Below are 17,018 nucleotides of genomic sequence, written 5' to 3' on the forward strand. Positions count from 1 at the left end.
CTTAATGGGGTTTCCAACTGTTTCGTAAATAGTATGAACATCGATTTCAAATGTTTTTAAAAATTTAATGAATGCTAAAATTACGAACTCGTGTTCCATACAGTCGTAGGAATAAACAAGCAGTAGTCGAGGTGTAACTTCTTGAAGAGCTGCAGATAAAGGAAAACTATTAAGCAAGAAAGCAGATATTACACATACGTAGATGAAAGAATTTTACTTTCAATGACAGTTTATTCATTATTTTAGATCTAAAGAATGCAAAAACCTTTAAAATGTATCAGATAAGAGTTGGCCATAAGAATAAGTTCACAAATTAAATGAAATAATTTATACATTACGATTCATATCCTATCATTCAATGAAGTTGAATAAATACCTTGGAGCTAGAACAGTAAAATAAGAAGCAACAATATATAATTATTCAAAACTTCAGATTACTGCAGACATGTATGTATCAGGTTTACAAGGAACCCTTTCTTCAATGCAAAAAATAAGTGAGCTTATGGATGAAATCTCTTTTTATGAATCTCTTTTGTCAGACGTCTTTTCATTTACAAGCTCACTTATTGTTTTGCATTTAAAAGGAAGTTCCTTGTAACTCCAAAACATGTGTCGGCAGTAATCTGTAATTTTGTGCAATTATATACTGTTGTTTCTTATTTTACATGTAATTCAATATTTCATAGTAAGGTTAATGATATTTTATTACTTACCCACACACATATTAATATATTTAAAAAAAAGCTTTTTGTTTTAGAGTGCAATTGCTCCAAATTTGTTCCTTCAAAAAACGATTTTTTATTTAAATTTTATCTACCATCAAGAAATTTTAGAAAATTTAACCATTGAATGGAAAAATATGTTTCCTTTAATGCTTTCTATTTATTTTAAATCATCAGGTGTAAAAAGCATTATAAAAGACAATGCTAAGTGGTTTAAAGAATTAGTAAAAACATAATATGTTGCACATTCATACAGTGGTATTTGATCATTAATTATAATAATTATGTTTTGAAACAAAAGATCTGGTTAGCATACAAGCAACAAACCCATTGAGTTGCTGGTTAGCAACTCAATCGGTTTGTTGAGCAATAATCAAGTAAAATGGCAGGAATGAAAATACTTTTTTCTGTGACAAAATATATTGCTAAATTCAGGAAAAATTTGCCGTAATTAAGAATTAAGGCTGAATCCTGCTAAATGGAATACTGCAACAAGATATTAGTCCAAAATTTTTATTTTTTTAAATTTAGTTTTAGGGGGCAAGGAAATGATACAAATATCTAAGATAAAAACAATATAATGCTTTTCAAAATTATAATTTTTTATTTGGCAGAAAACAAAGGGAAACTTTCGGACACTAAGCGAATGAAATGTTCAAGAAGTATAAAAAAGAAAAAAACCTGGATAAAAATTATAATTCAACCAAGTTCTCTTCTAGTTTACTAACTTTAACAGCTGAGAAACTTGGAAAAAGTGAATTTAGATTAAAAATAAAAAAAAAAATCTTAAGAGCAATTATTTTGTTTTTTAAGGAAAAGAAAAAAAAACTTTTTTTTTTTTCAAATCTTCTCAAGCAGTCTTAAATAATAAACATATGGTATTTTTTTTCAAAAACATAGTTATACACTGAGGTAACAAATGTCATGGGATAGCAAGGTGCAAATATAAAGATAATAATAGTGCCACATGCTGATGTGTAAGTGGGTATTGCATAGGTAGGGTTTTCATATGTATTCAAATAATTCAGGTGAAAAGGTTTTGAACCTGCTTGGGGCAGAGGATGGGGCTCAAAGGGTTGCCTATAGCACCTTCACTTTCACTTTCAACCTCTTAGATTGCACTGTTGATTTTTTTTCCGTCTATCATTGATCTAATTAACTCCATCGATTCTAATATTCAGTTTACTGCTGAGATTGAAAACAATAATTCTTTGCCCTTTTTGGATGTTTTAATCTCGAACAACAATAATAAGTTTCGTACTACCGTTTACCGAAATCCATTTGCTGTCTGTCTTCCCCCACACTCTCGTTCATGCCACCCGAAGAAGCAAAAAATGTCTGCTTTTTATACTTTTGTCAGCCGAGCCATCTCCATATGTTCTGATCAGACCCTTCTCAACAATGAACTCAATTTTTTGGAAGCCGTGGCTCTGGACAGGGGTTATCCTCTTCAGGTCATCGACAGGGCTTTTTGCAAACTTTCAACCCGGAATAAAACCTCCAACATACGTAGTATTTTTTCTTCTACAAATTTTGTGGTTTTACCGTTTTATCCACATATTTCTTTTCGTATTACAGACCCATAAATAAAATTTCTTTTTCCAAACTGAAGAACCCAATCCAACCACTTGATCAGTGGGGCCTATATCACATTTCTTGTCAATGTAATATCGGTTACGTGGGACAGACAAGGCGTTCACTTAAATTTCGTTTGAAAGAACATGAAAACCACGTTAAAAAACAGGAACTGAACAAATCTTCAATTGCTAAACATTGTTGGGACACAGGGCACAATTTTCTCTTTTCGGAAGCCAAGATCATTTGCAGAATCTACAAAAGGTAGGTGAATTAGATTTTCTGGAATCCTTTTACATTCATAAAAACTTAAATAATCTTTGCAATGAGTCTTTTGCTGTTCTGCATTTTTCTCCAATTTTATTCAATCTTACATGTTAGAATACGTCATATTTTGCCTCAGCACTCGCTGATAGCTGATTGGTCAATGTTTTTCCGTTTACGCAATTTCAACTTTCCCTTGACCTTGATTCATCCATTTATACATTTCGCTCTGAGGAAGAAGGCTATTGCCTCCGAAACATGTCTGCGTTTTTATAAACTTTTTATCGTTTCTGTGCTTTTAAACGTTGTTTCATTTTTATCCAATGCTGTAGTAGCTGGCCAGTTGCATTCAATGACCGAGATCCGCAACATGTGTGTCGATTTGTGACTAAACAGACTAGTAACATCAAGTAAAATAACAACAGAAACCAATGTGGGATGTAAGACAGATGATGTGAACGTTAGAACAGTGCAGCAAAATAGGGCTTTAATGGGTTATGACAGCAGAGAACCCACTCCATTGCCTTCCTGACTAGCACAACATCGCCTGTTGAGACTCTCCTGGACTCCTGACTGAATCAGTTGAATCCTAGATTGTTGGCAAATGCTTGTTTGGTCAGTTGAATCACTATTTCAGTCGATAAAAGCTGATGCTGGGGTTATAGAATGGCACACAGCCTGCAAAGCCATGAACCCAAATTGTCAACAAGTCATATTTCAAGATGTTAGTAGCTCCACAATGGTGTGGGTTGCTTTTACATGGCATGGACTGGGTCCTTAAATCCAACTAAACCCTATCACTGACAGGAAATAATTCTGTCAGCTACTTTAAAACAACTTACAGCCATTCATGGACGTCAACTAACAAAAAGACCTTGGAATTGTTATGGGCCGCCATGTGCCATGTTGTCAGGCTGCAATCATTATCAAATGTCTTGTAAAACATTCTGGATGATTCCAGTGAACTATTTGGCCACCTAGATCACCCGACATGACTCCCTTTGATTATTTATGGGAAATAATTGAAAAGTCAGTAAGTGTATACCTGTAACCTGCACTGATCTAATTTTCACAATTGTGGACATGCAGCACACATGGCACAACATTTCTGCAGGGGACTTCTTGAGTCTATGCCCAGTCGTTACCAGGGAAAAGAAGGTCCTGATATGACATTAGGAGGTATCTCATGATTTTTGTCACCTCATTGCACATTAAATAATGTTCAAATGAAATTTGAAACAACTTCTATTTGAAACTACATTTCATAGCCAATCCAAACATAAAGCAATTTTTTTCATAAAAAGTACTTCTAAGACAAAAAGAATGTTCACAATACCTGGTTTAGAAAACTTTTTGAAAACAAAAACAGCTAAGACACTCAAAGGAACAGCCAGTAAAACCACAATTAAACAATACAAAATGAGCTTTACATCTGGAAAACATTTAAATACAACAACAATGAGGAATTTTTGTGATAAATCAAATTGATATATAAATAAATAATATTAAAATGCATAAATAAATACACATGAATTAACATTATATAAAATCCACTAAAAATTACCAATCAACGTTTGCGGTAAGAAAAATAACCTAAACTTTTCTCACCAAAGTTTGCCTACAAAATAGTTTTTATTTCATACAAATATTTGAGTTAACAGGTTTAGTTACTGCTCTAAACTTTGAAAAGAATTGGCATTTACACTAATTAAAGTGAAGTGCAAATGAATTAAGAAATTATAAAGATTTTTGAACTGGAAATAGGACGTTATACCAGAAAATAATCAATTTCATGCAGAAATATTTGCAGCTGCAAATACTATATTATGAGGAAAACAGCAGTATAAATAAGCAAAATATTAAATGAAGCCTTAAAATTTTCATTAAGGGTTGGAAACTTCATATCATAAGCAATAGAAGAAATAAACTCAAAAGATAAATATTAAATATATAAAAATATCCCAAGCTTAAAAAAAAATGAAAGTGAAAAAAATACCCACTGCATAGCCAAGCATTATAAAAGATATACTAAGGCACCCAAAAGGTTAACAGTGCTCAGGGAGTGTTTTTCTGTACCACCTATTCCTGAAATGTTATTAAATATGCTCTTAACTGTCAGTTGTATTCAAACAACCTATAAACCTGATGCTCCTCATTGTCTTTGAACTTTTAACAACACTTTTGATTTCCCTGATCGTCAATTGAAAGAAGTTTTCATCTTGGTGAAAATAGTTGTAAGAAAATAGTGCATCTTTTACCAATTTTTATTTCTTGCTCCAGGAGTAATTGTCTTTTTCACAAACTCTTTTGGATGGCTACGGCAGGGATATAAAAAAAAATAAATGTATGGAACTAGTTCACGCCATTAAGGATATGATTTAAAAATAATCATTCCTTTGACTTAGAGATTTTAACTGGCAAGGTACAGTTGGAAAGAGCTAAAAGCTATTACTTATGTAACAGTGAGATAAAAGATATTTCATTATGTGGTTTGAGGCATGTAAGATAGAAGTAAGCTGAGAAACAAGAAATTTAGAAGCAACATTACTTTGAATCTCAGAAACAAGTGATGAATGAGTACTTAATAGTAACTAAGAAATGAGTACTTTTCCATTATAGGCACATCATAGCACATTTCCTGTTTTGACAACTATTTCTCTTTTATTTTCACGATACTTAGTCAAAGTTACATATGCAATATCATACATTATTTTGTCTTATTTTGGACTTTTAACAGCAATAAGCCTTTGGAAAAGACTAAATGTTCCATGAAAATAAAAAGTAATCTATCAATAAATTGAATTCAGCCATAAAGTATAACAATCCGCAAGATGGAAAACAAGCCAATTAGGAACAATAACATCAAAAATCCCTTCAAAATGATCGATCAAATCATTTAACTTTAAATGTTCAATTCACATGAAAAGTAATCAGCTAGATAGTATTGAATCATACATAAACATTAAAAATTTCATTAAAATGTACAATAGGAAAACATAGAAAGTAAACAGGTCGCCAAGCCAAGCGGCATATCCACAACAAAAAAGTACCCAATAATGATACTGCACACAAGGATAAGAGGTTATTAATTACCTTTGCGATAGTATCGGAAATCTTTTATAATTTATCACAATCCTGGGTTGAAAAAGGCGAAAACTTTAGATAATACAAATCATCTTTTGCCTTTTATGGCAGATTCGTTTCTCAGAGCTAACTACAAAAAGGTAAAAGTAATCAATGGAGGCAGTGAGAAGCAAAGGGATGTAAGCAGATTTTTTTAAGCTTAGATTAAAACAAGTTTAAAGTTTAGATTCTAGGAAGGCTTACACTGATTTTTTTGTAAATAATGCTGTATTTCAGCAGCAGCAAACTAAAATATTAGTACAATCTCTTGCCCCAAAACAGAGGGGACATTTCCCAATTTATTTGAACTGGTTATCTCTAAGATTTAAATTTTGATACTTATATCCCTTTGCTTCTCACTGCCTCATTTCAAAGTGAAAGAAAAATATATTTTGAATGATGGTGATCAAGAGCTAATCAGTTTTTGTAACTAAGACACAAGTTAGAATGTTTATACAAACAGCTTGAGAAAGCTGAACAGTTTAATCTATATCGTATGTACTCTGTTTTCATCAATAACAAAATTATGGCCATTTGATTTCCAAATTTCAAACTATTAAAATAAACACACCATGAAACATATACTGTACCTAAAAATTAAAGGAAAAGCACATAATAGAACCCACCCTACCTCAAAAAAAAAAAAACACTCATGTCAAAGTACTCACCCAAAAAGGATTTCCCAACGTAAAAAGCTCTTGTCTTTGTAAAATTGCAAACTGTGTTTGCATTTCCAGAAACTCTGATCCAGATGGTGTAATATCCAGATGCAGTCACTGCAAAAGCAGCCTCGAGAAAATCTTCACCCATATTTCTTCCAATGTTTCTCTCTTCAATTTCTTCATTAGTGGGCACCAATACTAATTTTACATTATATGAGACATTAAAATGTTCAGGAGCTTTGGTAAATTTGACATTTACGTAACCATTATCCAAGCTCCCTTGAAAGATCATTACTAATGGTTGCCAAGCACAAATACTTTCTAAAAGAAAAGAAAAGAACTTAGAACCATATACATTTAAATATTATTAAAAGTCCAAACAATTCCCAGATGCAAATGAAACAATTCTCAGATACTAGTGACATTCAGGACTGCACAAGAGAAAGTAGCTTAAAATACTTATTTTATTCAATGCAGTCAAACATGGATATCTTAAACCTCCTTACCTCAAGACTTTTAATGTCTTAAAAAGAAAAAAAAATCTGCATTTTTGATAAAAACTCTTATACATTTTCTATGACTCAAAATTGATTTTTTGAAGCCAATGCTACGTCAAAAGTATTGCACAGAAGCAAGTTTTAATTGGCGTTTTCCCTTAGCAGTTTTGTAGTAGAACTAGTTTCAGAGGTATCTGCATATCTGCTTGTAGTTTTTCACCACTTTTTCCTGAAAAGTATAGGGGATTGAGGCGAGATAATATAGGATTGTGGGTATCAGAGGGAGTGTTATGGTATGTTTTATCTCAGTGTTTTCCCCACAAGTTCGAGTCTATGCGATTTCTTCCAAACTAGAGGACAAGGAGTCAAGTTGAAATTTTTTTGGGAAGACAGTATTTAGATTTCTTCTTCTTTTTTTTCTTTTTTGTACTTGGAGGGAGAATTATTTATTCACATTCGCACTGACTAATTATTGAATAGGAATAGTGAAACAATTAAAACAAAAACAAGTGAAAAAAATTATTAAACTAATCTCATGATCAGCTCTGATAAATACTCACCAAATATTCCAGTGGGAGGAATATACACAAAATAGCTTATTTCTGCATTCATTGGAAGAACTCTAAATTTCATTTCAACATTTTGAATGTGTTTTTCAACCAAATAATGTAAGCAGTCATAAAATATGGTACTCTGTTAAAACAAAGAAAATATAATGTAGCACAAGTATTCAAGTATTAATAAAAAACAAAATGTTAGAAAACTAAGAGTTCCATGATATTTTCAAAACTTTAGATTGAATTCTATGAAATAGTTTTTGTATCAAATATTATAATTTTAGGATAAAATACGAAAAGAACAAAAAGTCAAGCACAAATTTCTACTAAATGATCTATAAATGTAACATAAAAAAAATCGGCTATCTTGATCATATTTAATTAATTAAAACAAAGTAAACAAACAAATAACTTTTTCTTGTTCCTGGATTTAATCCCAGGGTTGCAGTCCCTGCCTCAAGAAATCATCTGACCAGGTTTCTTGAAGCCTGGCTTACAGCAACATATGTTGAAATCAGGAAAAATTACTACTTTAACAAGGTTTTAGGCATTTGGAATAGTAAACCAGAAACAGTTGTTACTAGCAATGAGGTGAACAGTTTTAAGAGGACTCCTGATTTTCATTGAGGATTGATAAATTGACTAGGACCAGCCTTGCTCGGCCCAAGTGTTTCTGGACACCACTTTTGTATTTATATTTGGTATAACCTACACTGAGTTCAAAAATAAATAAATACCTTTGTACTGACAAGTAGCACTACCTAAGTGTGAATCACTGATCAGAATAAAACTTTGCACATGGATAAAACACTTTAAAATATTGAACCTGTATTTTTTTAAAAATCGGCAACAAACGCTTTTAACAGGGTGAAATTTACCCCTAAATGTTGAATAATTGGGATAGTAGGGGGAACAATATAGTCTTTTATTTTAAATTTAAAAAAATCAAAAAATGATTGAAAATTTGAAAAAACTAAACAAACTATAATTGCTGTGCTTCCGGATTTTTTTGAAAATACTATTTTTATGGAGATAAACCATCCTTCACAACATTGCCCTGTCATGGTAAATAACCCAAAAATTAAATCTATCGAAAGAAAGTTATGTTGCATATCAATAGAAAGCTTTATTTTTTAACTTTACAATATTTTTTGAATTTTGATTCTACTATAATTAGGAGAGAAGTTACAGTCATTTGTAAAAACACACTTTTCATTTTCATCACCCCCGTTAAAAGCGTTTGTTGCTCATAAAAAAATATGTGTTCAACATTTTAAAGTGTTTACAGGTACTGATGTTTTGATGAAATCAAGTACCTGCTTAAAGTGTAAGCTGTGACAAGAACGCAGATGATTCTTTGTGTCATTTTATTACGAAAATTGAGATATATATACACTTTACTTATACATTTAAAGGAACGACTATAAGATTTGAATTCTCTCCGCGAGTATTGGGAGAACAGAGAATGCGCGAGTAAAGCAAATGCATGCAAGTACAATTGCAGTTAAAACAAGTTCGGGTTCAGTTCAGTTCTTTCGATTAGAAAAGCTGACACTGCAGTACCACTACAGGTAATGATGTTTTGATGAAATCAAGTACCTGCTTAAAGTGTAAGCTGTGACAAGAATGCAGATGATTCTTTTTGTCATTTTATTACGAAAATTGAGATATATATACACTTTACTTATACATTTAAAGGAACGACTATAAGATTTGAATTCTCTCCGCGAGTATTGGGACAACAGAGAACGAGCGAGTAAAACAAATGCATGCGAGTACAGTTGCAGTTAAAACAAGTTCAGGTTCAGTTCAGTTTGGTTCTTTTGATTAGAAAAGCTGACACCGCAGTACCCCTCTCCTAGTGGAACGTTAGGTTCTGAAACGTGCGGGGAAGCGGACTTGTCTCCGAGCACGAGTGCGTTTAGCTTCACAAGGGTCCACTTCCTCATTCAGGGTTTGTTCCATTGGTGGCCTGCAGCAAGTCTCAGGAGTCAGGTCGGAGTTTTTGGTCAAGTTCTGGTAATTATGTTGTTCGGAATCGTTCAAAACGAAAGCAGGCTTTAGACGATCAATTGATATGAATTTATGTTTTCCATCAATCTGCAGCTTGAAAACCTTATCCGTTCTCTCAAGAACCGGGAAAGGTCCATCATACGGCGGTTTCAGTGGGGGTTGTACAGCATCATACCGCACGAAAACTTGACTGCACTTCTTGAGATCTAAGGCAATAAAAGATCGGTACTTGGTGTCATGATTGCTTGTGGGGATTGGAGAAGACTTCTGCATAGTCTCTTTTAATTGTTGGATGAACTCGGCAGCACTAAAGTCCTTTGGAGTAGGTGGAGAAATTCTCCAGGTAGCTTTAAGGCAGTGCCGTAGACTAGTTCAGCTGTTGCAGCTTTTATTGTCTCGCGCAATGCAGATCGCATTCCAACCAACACTGTTGGTAAGACCTCTGTCCAACGGTGGTCAATTAAATGAGCTTTTAAAGATGATTTCATTGCGCGGTGCCAATTTTCAATTAGTTCGTTTGACATTGGGTGATATGCAGTAGTATGAGAGTTTAATTCCTAATAATTTCAGTAAGGTGTTAAATAAATGGGATTCGAATTGTCTCCCTTGGTCGGATGTGACAATTTTGGGAATACCAAATCGGGCTACCCAAGTTTCGTAGAACACTCTCGCTACCGTCTCAGCAGTTATGTCGGTGATTGGACAAGCTTCAACCCAACGCGTATGGCGATCAATCATAGTTAGACAATATGTATATCCTCGAGAAGGAGGGAGAGGGCCAACAATGTCAATATTGATATGTTCAAAACGCTTGTCCGGAACTTTAATGTTATGTACTGGACTGTTGGTATGGCGGCATACTTTGGCTCTTTGGCATGGGATACAAGACCGTGTCCAAGTTGTGACATCTTTTTTTATTGCGGGCCAGACAAAACGGGATGTTAACAGCTTGACTGTAGCTTTGACGCCAGTATGAGCTAGGTTATGGAGCATGTTAAAAGCTATTTTACGAAATTCCAAGGGAAGGTATGGACGAACATTTCTTGTAGAGGTGCCACAAAGAAGCTGAACTTCGGTTCCAGGCAGTAGCATTTTTTGAAATTTCAAAGTTGTGTCTGATTTTAATAAGTCCTGCAGCTCGGTATCGGTGCTTTGGGCTTCAGCCACAGCTGTGTAATCCAAAATAGTCGGAAGCTGTAATGCCTCAATTCTTGACAAAACGTCAGCAGGTATATTGTCGGAACCTTTTACAAATTGAATATCGGTTGTAAATTGGCCAATGTAATCTAAATGTCGTAGCTGTCTCGGTGAGCATTTATCCAACTTTTGTTGAAAAGCGAATTGGAGAGGACGATGGTCTGTAAAAACGGTGAACAAACGACCTTCGAGCATGTGCATGAACTGTTTAATGGCAGCGTAAGTTGCGTATAGTTCACGATCGTAAGTAGACCATTTTCGTTGTGGTGGAGACAACTTTGATGAGAAAAATGCAAGAGGTTCGATACTCTGTACGTTGTCAAGTTTCTTTACTTGATTTAGCAAAGCTCCAACTGCTGTATCACTAGCATCTGTAAAAAGCGTTAAATAAGCTTCAGGGTCAGGATGAGCTAAGATTGTGGCCTGAGTTAGCCATGTTTTACAAGCTTCGAATGCTGACTTTTGATCTTCAGTCCATTCCAAATTACACTTCTTTTTGCTTTTTCCCTTTTAGCATTTCATTGAGGGGCGCTTGAATATGGGCAGCATGTTTAACATTTCTGCGATAGTAATTCAACAAACCGAGGAAACGCTGGAGTTCTTTCACACTTGTAGGCAATGGATATTTTAAAATAGGCTCAACACGTTCTGGCAGTGGTTTGGTGCCATTTTGATTTACTAAATATCCCAGGAAAGATAACTCGGAAACACCTAAGACACATTTGTTCAAATTAATGCGAATGCCATAGTCTGAGAGTCGTTTTAGAACCAACTCAAGATGTGTCTTGTGCTCTTCTTCAGAATGACTTGCGATTAAGATGTCATCTAAATAGGCAAAGGTAAAGTCCAAACCTCGTAAAACTTCGTCAATAAATCTTTGAAAGGTTTGAGCAGCGTTAGTTAACCCGAAAGGGATGTAGAGGAATTCAAATAACCCGAAAGTAGTGGTTATTGCGGTTTTTGGAACATTGCGGAATTTGGTGGTATGCCCGAACTAAGTCTACTTTAGAAAAAATAACTTTACCATGCAATTGACTTGAAAAATCTTGTAAATGAGGCAAAGTATATCTATCTGGTATTGTAATATGGTTTAGAGCTCTGTAGTCACCGGTAGGTCGAAAATCCTTACCATAATCTTTAGGCACCATATGCAAAGGGCTCGACCAGTTTGAGGTACTAGGTCTGCATATTCCATGTTCAATCATATAGTCGAATTCTTTTTTGGCTGCTGCCAGCTTTGCGGGGTGCAACCAACGAGGTCGGGCAAAAACCAGTTGTCCCCGAGTCAAAATGTGATGCACTGTATTATGCTTAATTTCCTTCATTTTAGGGTATGGCCGAAATACGTTGCTATATTTGTTTAAAATATCCTTGTAGGATGAGTCGCTTGCTATTAAGGTTATTTGTGGACTGTTATCAAGTGATTTTTTCCTGCTGCTGATTAAATTAGTGAGTGGATCCTTAAGGCATCCATGTTTCAAATCGATCAGTAATCCGTAATGCTTTAAAAAATCTGCGCCAATGATAGGCTTGCTTATTTCTGCCAGAATAAATGGCCACTGAAATTTTCGACGCAAGTTTAAACTCAATGTAACCATTTTAATTCCATGTGTTTTAATTGTGGAGCCATTAGCAGAAAATAAAGTAAAATTTGTACTATCAGAATTGCATTTTTTCCTCTGAAAAGGCAGTACGCATATGTCACTTCCATTGTCGACAAGATAAGTTAGTTTTGAAACTGGATCTTGTACGAAAAGGCGACTCTTATTATTTGGCATGAAATCACATTGCGCCAAATTATGTGATTTCTTATTTAGTTTTCTGAGTTTTTAAAACGACAAGGGGATTTGCAATGCTTTGCATCGTTTCCAAACTTCCAGTGATACCAACACTGATAATACGTTTTCTTGTTCTTACTCGAGTTTGAACGTGGGCGACGAGAAAAATGTCTATTCGAAATATCCTTGGCGCGACTTCGTGAGAGGCGTTCAACTTGTTTACTAAGTTCTGCAATTTGCAGTTTTAACTCGGTAACGCCAGAAATTGCCGTGTTTTACTTCATCTATATTTGGGCTTGCAGTCTCATGTATTTTATCGGCCATTAAAGCTAATTTATCCAAATTGTCTTCAGATACCGAAAGAATAGCTTGAACTTGACTAGGTAGATGTTGTAGCCAAAGCGTTTTGAGAAACTCATCGCCAAGAGTTTGTTTTGCCAATTGTTTCATTTTCCGTAGCAAATGTGAGGGTTTGTCATCCCCCAAAATTAATTCGGAAAGTACAGCTTTAATTCTCCTCTGCTCGAAGTTGGAAAAATCAGATATAAGCCGTGATTTCAAAGTTTCGTATTTGTTGTTCTCAGGCGGCGTTATTACGATATCACTAACATAATTCAAAATGTCCGAAGTGAGAGCCGCTATTACATTGTAATATTTCGTTTCATCTTGAGTTATTCCAGAAACAATAAATTGTGCTTCAATATTTTTGAACCAAAGTATAGGATGTTTATCCCAGAAGGGAGGAAATTTTAATCCTACTCGATTTACTTGCACCAGCGTTGGAGTTGCAGCTGTCTGTTGTTCCGGAGCGTCTGTCATGGCGACAGCAAAATTTAAGCTCACTTACTGACAACTGGTGTATAAAATAGCGATAGTAAGAGGTCCTACCTTTAGTTTTGAAATCGACAGGTCACCACTACAGGTACTGATGTTTTGATGAAATCAAGTACCTGCTTAAAGTTTAAGCTGTGACAAGAATGCAGATGATTCTTTTTGTCATTTTATTACGAAAATTGAGATATATATAAACTTTACTTATACATTTAAAGGAACGACTATAAGATTTGAATTCTCTCCGCGAGTATTGGGCGAACAGAGAACGCGCGAGTAAAACAAATGCATGCGAGTACAGTTGCAGTTAAAACAAGTTTGGGTTCAGTTCAGTTCAGTTCTTTTGATTAGAAAAGCTGACACCGCATGTTCTATCGATGTGCAAAGTTTTATTCTGATCAGTGATTCACACTTGGGTAGTGTTACTGATTAGATGTATAACGGGGTTGGGTGACATCATAATTTTAACACTGCAACATATCGCTCTTTAAATATCCATATTTTTGGCATATCAACATGTTTAGGTCTGTCAATTCAACTTTTTATGGGGGGGGGGGGCAAAGGTTTTGTTGGGCTATGTTCCTGGGGTTGTTGTGGTATTTAAAGGGGTGACATTGCTTTTCGATGGAATGGGCACCTCTAATTAAAATAAGTGCATATTAAAATAGAGAGCACAGACATTGGACATCTTGATAAATAAATCCTTCCAACAATTTATTCTTAATATCAAAAGCAGGGGTGCCCATGTCAGGGGAAAAAGGTCGTGGCACACCATTTCTAAACCATTGAAATTTTTAGAAAGAGTTTAAAAGGGGTTTTTTAATCACATTGTTTGAAGAGAGGACATGTTTTTTTAGGTGGGCTATAAAATTGTTGAAGGGGAGGGAAGTGAGCCATCGTTCTTTTGTGAGATAATCACCCCTGCGAAATTATCTGCAATGGAGAACAGTAATCGGTATCGGCTATCTTAATGAGCAAACATTCCAGAATTTATTCTAAAATAATGATAGCTAAGGCAGAACTGCCGACAGAGGAAGGGGGGAGGTCTTAGCGTAGACTTACACCATTGAAATTTTTAGAACAGATATATTGCAAGGATCTTAGTCTTATCATTGGAGGATCTCCTTTTATTGGCGGGGGGGGGGGGGGCGGCGGGGCGAACGCTTGGTTAAACTTTGGAGAGGAGTGGAGGAACAATCACACTTGGAAGGATAGCTGAAGTTTCTGGATTCTAAGATATGCAATAGAGAACAGCCTGGCCATTTTTGTTAATAAATATTCCAGCAATGTATTCTAATAATAATAGCTAATGCAAGGGTTCCATGGGGGGGGGGGCGGGCAAGGAACAAAATCTACAATTGAAATTTTAAGAGCAGGTTTTTAAAAAGCATTTTTGTCTCACTATTGAGGGGGCATGCTTTTTTTTTTGGAAAGGGTTGTGAGGAATATTAAAACTCTTCCTAAGCTTTTTGTTAACTTTTATGGTAAACTCTTGCTTCAACAATAGAAACAAAGCAATAATGTCTCGGAAAGGAGTCTTTACCAAGTAATTAGAAAGACCTAAATTACATTGTTTTGGCAAAACTGTTATGGCAATGATGGCAAAGCAAATTTGGTTTGATGCATTTCTATGTTTACAGAAAGGAGAAAGGGGCAACGGTCAAAATTTTTCCAAGTTATTAAAATTGAAAATATTCTAAGATATTTAATTAAAGGCGGAACAATGTGTAACCTGCAAGTCACATTAAACAGCCCTTGAGACATGTTTTAAGGAACTGTCAGTCTTAAATTTTCTATCAACACCAATGAAATTATAATAAGATCTTATTGTCCAAATTCAAACAAAAGTTTTTAGACAACATTTTTAAAATATGTGCAATTCAAACAAAATACTTAAGAATTAATACAGTCGCACCTTGATATCTCGAACCTCCTTATCTTGAAACCCTTGATGTCTCAAAAAAACATTTTTCCCCCGCATTTTCTATAAAAATCCCTATGTATTTTCCATAGTTATCTCGAAATTTATTTTTCGAAATCCTTGATAGGTCGAAATTTTTGCACAGAAGCAAGTTTCAGTTGTCATTTTTCTTTGGCAATTTTTGTAGTAAAACCAGTTCCAGGGACCAATTTTCATCTGTCTTCTTGGAAACTTTGTGATTAGAGGATTGAAGCAAGATAATAGGGAGTGTTGGTATGAAAGGGGTGCTGTGTTTTCCCCAGACTTTAGAATCTTTTTGCATTTCTCTCGAACACCTTGTCCACTTTGAGGAAAGGGGGTTGATTTTTCACCAGTAAGTTTTCAAGTGAAAACGGAAAATGCGTTCCTCATTTTCATCATTCTGCTTTTTTAACTCCTACAAAATGGCTGCTGAAAACTTTTTGAATGTGGAGAGCTACTAGTTGAACATTAGAATTTTTAAATTTTTAGGTGAAAAACCAAGTTGAATTGTTGTTCATTTCAAAATCTCTTCCTGTGCACTTTCAACAATTATAAAATTTCAGATCAAGTAAAATATTGAAGACTAATTTATTGATCGTAATTCAAAGTGGTTTCATAGTACATATATAAATGCATATAGCGTACGTGTGCATAATTATGAGTTTCTAGTGTACTTTTTTTAAACCTTGATAACTCAAATACTCGATATCTCTAAATTTTTTTTCATCCTGAGAGATTTGAGATATCGAGGTTGTACTGTATTGCGAAAATACTTACAGATACATTTGGTCCATTTAGCAGCTTTCGAAAATCGAATACTCGACAAAGTTTTTTTCCTGGAGCATAACTTAGGAAATGAAAAACAATTCCATTAACCCCTGAAAAATCAATAAAAGAATACAAAAATCAACAAAACTATTTCATCAAACATTCAAGAACAAATTTAGAGTAATGAACAGATGCAAATATTTTTAAAAATATTTTTCAAATTGTAAAGTTTAAAAAATGTAGAGGGGGGGGTACAGTGAGACGTCATAAATTTATTTCATCCTTTTCAACTCGTATTTCACTGATATTTTCATTTTGAGCATTTGTTAAATTTTCCTTTAGAGGTACTTGTAAAAAGAGTTTGCTTACTTCAACTTGAATCCTTTCTCTAACCTTGAAATTTAATGAGATAATTGTCATTTCTAAATTTGTTGGTGTATGTTTGTGTACCATGTAATTTTGCACAAAAAGTATTTTCGTGAGAGAAAGTATTTCTAATAGTACTTAATCACCTGCTTTAAAGTTTGAAATGGTATGATCCTTGATATATTCCAAACGTTTTGAAAAAATATTCATTCTCATTAAATCTTTTCATTTCCCTGGTTTCTAGAATATGCACTTTTAGCAGTTTTAGGTATTGAGATGGGTTTACAACGTCATTGGTTCAAAGAGTAAATTGAGAAGGTAATTTCAGATTTCTTCTAGAAAATTTCAGCAGGTGTGAATTTAGTAACAGAATGTTTGAAATTATTATAATGATGCTTAAAGAGAAGTAACCTGTTAGACCATACACTAACAGAGTCAAACACAGTCACAGAATCATGGCTGATAAACATTCTCTCATAGTTCTGTTAATTCTTTCAATTAATCCATTACTTTACAGAAAAAAAGATTGATGACTTTCTGTGTACAATATTGAGAGATTAAAAAAAAAAAAAAAACATTGATTTCCGAAAGCTTGATGTTTGGCTCATTGTTAGAAAGCAGAATCTTTTTAATTCTTAAACAAGCAAAATACTGATTTAAAGTATGAGTTATGGTAAAAGATTTAATGTTGTTTAAGAGTATATCGTCTAAGTACCTAGAGTC

The sequence above is a fragment of the Uloborus diversus genome, chromosome 7, assembly GCF_026930045.1.
Source record: "Uloborus diversus isolate 005 chromosome 7, Udiv.v.3.1, whole genome shotgun sequence".
NCBI classification, from domain to species: Eukaryota; Metazoa; Arthropoda; class Arachnida; order Araneae; family Uloboridae; genus Uloborus; species Uloborus diversus.